At 52.6% G+C, this 6,000-nt stretch overlaps 1 protein-coding gene across 3 annotated transcripts in view; it reads left to right on the top strand.

Moving 5' to 3' along the window:
* Positions 1 to 4,489: 4,489 nt before the first annotated feature.
* PLEKHG3 (pleckstrin homology and RhoGEF domain containing G3) overlaps positions 4,490 to 6,000 on the top strand; it is a 42,451-nt gene continuing 40,940 nt past the window's right edge. For 2 of the 3 annotated variants that reach the window (XM_082848062.1, XM_082848063.1), the window contains exon 1: positions 4,490 to 4,600. The gene's annotated coding sequence lies outside the window, so the exon portion shown is untranslated. The remainder of the gene's footprint in view (positions 4,601 to 6,000) is intronic. The other variant, XM_082848061.1, reaches the window with a different exon arrangement.

The raw sequence follows: 6,000 nt of genomic DNA, 5'->3' as shown, positions 1-6,000 counted from the left end.
TCAGTTTATGGACATTTGGGTTGTTTCTACCTTTTGGATATTATGAATAATGCTGCTATGAACATTTGTGCACAAGGTTTTGTGTGGACAGATGTCTTCATTCCTCTTGGGTATATACCTAAGGAGTAGAATTGTTGGGTCATATGGTAACTCCAAGTTTAACCTTTTGAGGAACTGCCAGACTGTTTTCCAAAGTGGCTGTGCCATTTTACATTCACAAACAGTGTATAAGAATTCTAATTTCTCCACATCTTAACACTTATTATTATGTGCTTTTGATTTTAGCTATCCTAAAATGTATGAAGTGATATTTCACTGTTTTTCTGATTTGCATTTCCATGATGGCTAATGACATTATCTTTTCACGTGCTTATTGGCCATTTGTATATCTTCTTTGGAGAAATGTCTGTTTAGGTCCTTTGCCATTTTACAATTGGGGCTATTTGCCTTTTTATTATTGAGTTGTAGGAATTCTTTACATATTCTAGATGCAGTCTTTTATCAGATATATGATTGCAAAATCTTTCTCCCATCCTTTGCAGTTTTTCACTTTCTTGATGTCCTTTGAGGCATAACAATTTTGTTTTGCTGATGTCCAATTTATCTGTTTTGTTGTTGTTGTGGCTTGTGACTCACACTTTGGGAAGTGTTGCTAAAATGCACCGTGGGGCTTCCCTGGTGGCGCAGTTGTTGAGAGTCCACCTGCCGATGCAGGGGACACGGGTTCGTGCCCCGGTCCGGGAAGATCCCACATGTCGCGGAGCGGCTGGTCCGGTGAGCCATGGCCGCTGAGCCTGCGCGTCCGGAGCCTGTGCTCCGCAACGGGAGAGGCCACAACAGTGAGAGGCCCGCGTACCGCAAAAAAATAAATAAATAAAAGAAAATAAAATGCACCTTGAAACTGTGGAAGCTCTGAGACCTCTAAGTTTGGCGGTGGTTTACAGGTTGACTTTGAGGTTGCCTTTGACAGGGATTTCCTCCAAGTTTGGGATTTCATTCCCCACCCAGCCAGCTAGCTCTTGCTCCTTCTCTGGGCTGGAAGCACAGAGCCCCAGGGGACCTTCACCGTGTTTACATTCCCCTCCCTCTCCTGAGGTCTACCACAATAGAGCAGCTGAGATGACAGTTTGGAAATGTCCTTTATTGTGAAAACTCAATGGCCTTTGTCTCTGGGATTTGAAATTTTCCTGCAAATGTTGGCAGCCAAGAGTTCGGAAGGAGGAGGGGAAGGGCCGGGAGAAGAAACCCTGCCATTGATTTCCATAGTGAGTCATTTCAGCTCTGTGTTGTCTTGGTTTTCTCACCCATAAAATGGGGGAAAATATGTCCATCTCCCCAACTCAGTGGGGGTACTTTGAAGATGAGTTAGAATACTTTTGAGATCTTGGATTAAAGACATTACTGAGGCACAAGGTGTTATTATAATAATAAATGACTTAATAGAAGAGAGGGTGAGGCCACTAAAGCAAAGGGCGGAAGGAGAGGCTCTGCACTGTGGAGTGGCTTCGGTCTAGAGCTCCTGGGCCCAGACAGAGTTTTATTCTTAGGAGTGAGATTGTGTAATTTCTCACAAACTGTTTGGGTTATTTCATTTGAGTTCAGCATTGCTCTGCTGAGTACATCCTATATGACTTCTGCCACAAGGAAAGATTACACTCTTTTTAGGAAATAAGATATACATTAAAACAAGTAGAAACAGAGCAAGATATTATAATCAAGCCGTGAACCAAATAACAAGTGTCAAAAAGAAAGCAGAATAGATAATGGTGAAGAGAAGCATTCCCCTATTATGAATCTGAGATCTACCATACACTAGCTGTGTGACTTTGCCTCGTTTTCTTCTTCTGTGACTGCAATTGTTCATATAAAGGACTTGGAATAACGGCCAGCACATAGTAAGCTCTCAAATGTTGGGCCTATCTGGGATCTTGTCAGGCTCGGCTTTTTCTGGTTATGTGATCTTGGCCAAGTGGCTAGATCCTTCTTATCCTCAGTTATCCCATCTGTAAAATGGGGATAAGGATACTTACTAGTGAAACGGAGCAAGACCCTGTGGGGCCCTCCTGGGTACAAATCCTTTCTGTGTTCTCCATTTCTTGTTTGCAGGAAATAGGCTTCATGCAGCATCCTGGATCTTCCTTGAGTTCCAAAGGGCAGATAGAAAGAGCTGCTGATCAGGGAAGGGAGTGCAGAAACACAGGAGGAGCACTCAAGAAACAATAGTGCAGCCATGGGGCAGGGTCCGGTTTCCAACTCAAGGAACACACATAACAATATTTCTGAGTTCTTCTGCAGGAACTAAGGCCCCCATCCAGGTGGAGGATGGTAACTTCAGGCTGAGCACAAGATTCCTGGAACACTGCCCTGTTACTTCATCACCAACCAATCAGAAGAAAGTCTGCACACAGTGGAAGGTAAGAAAGGATCTGACCCCCTCCCCTGATGATTCTCCCTTTAAAAACTTTCCTGGGTGAGCAGAATCTCTAGCGTTGGTTTTTGGGCAGGAGCGTGCCACCTCCCCAGGTTGCCAGCCTCTTGAATAAAGCACCATTTCTTTTCCAACCAACACTTGTCTCTGGAGTATTGGCTTTCCAGCGGCAAGCAGATGAACCTGATTTCCGTTAACACTAGCTCACAAGGCGGAGGTGAGGATGGAGGGAGACAATGTTTGTAAATAGCATAGCAGGAGCCCTACAAATGGTAAGCATTCACTGAATTAGTTACTATCGCCGTCAGTAACGCGATTACCTGCCCTGGCTGAGGGGTGCTGCTCACCGATGGCTTAGTTAAATCAGAGGCCTTCTTCGGAAGCTGGAATTTGAGATGGGCAGGAAGGGATTGATAGGATTCGGGTGATCAGAGAAGAAAGCAGGATTAAAGAACGGCAGAAGCCTGAGGCTGAACTGTCTCTGGAAGGCAGGAGGAGACTGGGGCTTCTCACTTTCCGCACCCCCCAGTCCGGAGCCTGGCGGGCTGTATCTGGCAGAGCCCGTGTCTGCTGTTTACCTCCGACCCCCTCCACCCCGCACCCGCCTTCGCAATCTCTTTCACCTTCGCAGTCGGCGAGGGCAGTGCTCTGCTAGGTTGGAGGAGGCTCTCCCTCCCTGAGGAATGTGCGACCCTCCCTCTCTGAGGAATGTGCGTCTAGCTTCCCGGGCCGATCCGGCCCAGCGCCTACCGCTTTCCCCCGCCGCGGGCAGCCAGGGGAGCCCCGCTGTCTTCACCCCACCCTCCGTCAGGATCCTTCCGCGCACGCCCCTCCCCTCCCTGTAAATCACCTAGGGCTTGCATTTGCCTGGAGTAACTTTTTTTCTTTTCCTTTTTGGCTTTTTTTTTTTTTTTTTTTGCTTATTTTGTTTTTTAACGTGAATATTAGGCGTTTACTAGACACACTTACCTCTACTGGATGTCAAGTATACCCAGCGGTTCTGATGTCAGTGTCCCATCCCTCCTCCCATCCTGGGCTTCTCTTCCCCTGTCCTGTGCTGGGACAGCATCTTTTTTTCAGTACATTTATTGATGAATTACTTCGGGTTTTAAAGTTTATGCTCTTGCTCAAAACGCAGCCGATCCTTATTGAGTGTCCCTGTCGCGTCCTCAGCCCCTCACTTTCCAGGTGTGCACCTTTCGATGCCCACGTGATTACAGACAGACATAAAAACAGGAGACAGGTTCTCTTCGTTTTACCAAAATGGGTCCTTTATTTACACAGGTTTCTGCCTTTTGCTTCTCCCACCTAACAGTCTCGTGGTAGACTCCCTCCAAGTTATCGGCTTCTTCATCTCTTTCTTGTCAGCTTCTCGGAGGTTTGGATTTATATCTGTAAAGAGTCACGGGAACCGAATTTCGGTGAGGAATTCAAGACGTGAGTTTCTGGCTCAGAAAAGCCGAGGTGACCTGCTCTGGTAGGATCAGGACTCCCAAGTCCGATCCCAACTAAGGACTCACTTGGAAGCCCCCTTTCCTGTCCGTACAATGGGGGCTGTTTTGGCCGTCCGGTGACCTCGGGGGAGGCAGTGATATCAGGTCTGTGACACCACTGTGTGTTCCCCCACCCCACCCCCACCCCGTGCGTCTTTGTGTCTTAGCGCATCTAGGTTGCTCGGGGGCGGCTAGCGTTCGGCCGGGAGGACACCGCCGGGGCCGCGCGCTCGCCCCACCCGCGGGTGTTAATCATTAGCGGCGCGCAAGCCCCCCTCCCGCCGCCGCAGCCTTTACCCCGGGTTCCAGCTCGCAGCGCTGCGAGGTTGCCCCCGTCCCCCGCCGAGCCGCCAATCGCGGGATTCCAGTCGCTGGCCCGAGTCTCCACCCACTGGAAAAATTCCTGGTCCGCCCTCCCTGTCCCCTCCCGCGGCTGCTGCCGCTCTGCTCGGCCCCGACTTCCTGCCGGGCGCTGGAAGGCGCGCGCGGGCTGGGGTCCCCGGGGGCCGCGCTAGCAGCTGGCTGCGCCCCGGCCGCCAAGGGGCTGGCCGTGGGCGGGAGCGGCCGGCAGCCTCGGCCCCTTCCCGGAGCGACATTCAAACTCGCGCCCGCGTTGCGGCGGCACCTGGGTGGCTTCGCGCGCCGTGCGTTCTGGATCCAGCCGGGCGGCCGCTGCTCGGTGAGTGTTCGTCGGTTCTCCCCGCGTCCTCTGCGGGCGCAGCGGGCCGAGCGGCAGTGCCCGGAGTGGTTTTGAATCTCTCGCCCTCCCGGGCACCCGCCCCAGCCCCCTGCGGGGTGAGGACTCGGAGCGGCAGAGAGGGGCCCGGGGCCGCGTGGGCTCCTCCCAGGGCGACCCTCCAGGCCGAGGGCTGGAGCGCGGGAGGCTCGTGCAAGGAGACATTTTTCTGTCCTTTAGCCCCCACCCCGGAAACGAAAGGAGCGAATGCGCCCCGTGACTCCCAAGAGGCGCAGTTTGAAACCCGGGAAGCCCTCGAGGCGGCGCCCACCCGCGCCCACTGCGCGCTCTTTTGCCTGAGGGCTGGTCCTTGCCTCGGACTGTGGGCCCGGGAGGGGTGGACTCTTCTGGGGAAGGACCCGAGCCGCTGGTCCCGGGAGCCCAAAGGCGCCAGCAGCCTGTTCCGGGTTGGTGTCACACAGTACTCGCTCTGGGAATCTCACGCGTCCTGGAGGGATTAGAGTGGGTGCCAGCAGTGGGGTGTCGGGGAGCCGAAAGCACAGAAGCCACTGCCTGCCACTGCCTCCCTCGACCTCACCCATTCCCGAAACCGGTTTGGTTGATTTTCTCCTTATTCGCAGCCCTTTGGTTTGGAACGCTAGGAGGAGGCGTGCAAACTCGAAAATTTCAAGACGTTTTTAGGTAGCTACTTTTACTCTTTGGAGCTGCTTTTTAAAACAAAAGAAAGAACGGAGTGGGAAATGTAATGGTGGGAGGCTGGAGGGGTGTGGCCTGGGGTGGGGCGGTGTTATAGCGGCCACTGTAAGAGTTTCACCCTCGGAAGTCACTTGCCTGTCTCCTGTTCTGGGGCCCCCAGGAGGCGATCCGGATTGCATCGTCCTACAGGGAACCCTGGACTGGGGGTTCCCAGAGTCTCCTCAGCCCTGCCTCTGCGCGCAGCTCAGTCACACCAACCTTGCTCAAAGAAATAATGAGGGAGAGTAATGACAGCCCCGAGGGCTCCCCACTGAGCACATTGCCGGCCTCCCTTAAGGCAAGTGCCTTTCTAGCCTCGCCTTTGCTGGACTGGGAATGGAATCCTGAGTGACGTAGCTGGGAATGACTTCACCCTAACCATTTCCAGCAGAAAACCTAGGGAGTAAGAACCCAAAAAAGGTGTACCCCTTCCCTCTGTTGTTCACCCTCTTCCCTGTGGGCCTGGGATGCCTCATCTCATCTCCTGCTGTTAATACTCCTCTGTCTCTGCTGCCCCCACTCCCTTCCCAGAAGGCTGGGCAACCCCTTAGATCCCTGGATGTCTTGCTCTGGGGATGGGACAGGGAGCCTGCGTGGGGTAAACCAAGTCCTAGAAGCAGAGGAAGTGGTTTGCTTAAGAGCTGCCT

Source organism: Leucopleurus acutus (genome assembly GCF_964270905.1).
Source record: "Leucopleurus acutus genome assembly, chromosome: 1".
NCBI lineage: Eukaryota > Metazoa > Chordata > Mammalia > Artiodactyla > Delphinidae > Leucopleurus > Leucopleurus acutus.
Note: the sequence above shows the minus strand (reverse complement) of the source record. Positions and strands in the feature narration are given on the sequence as shown.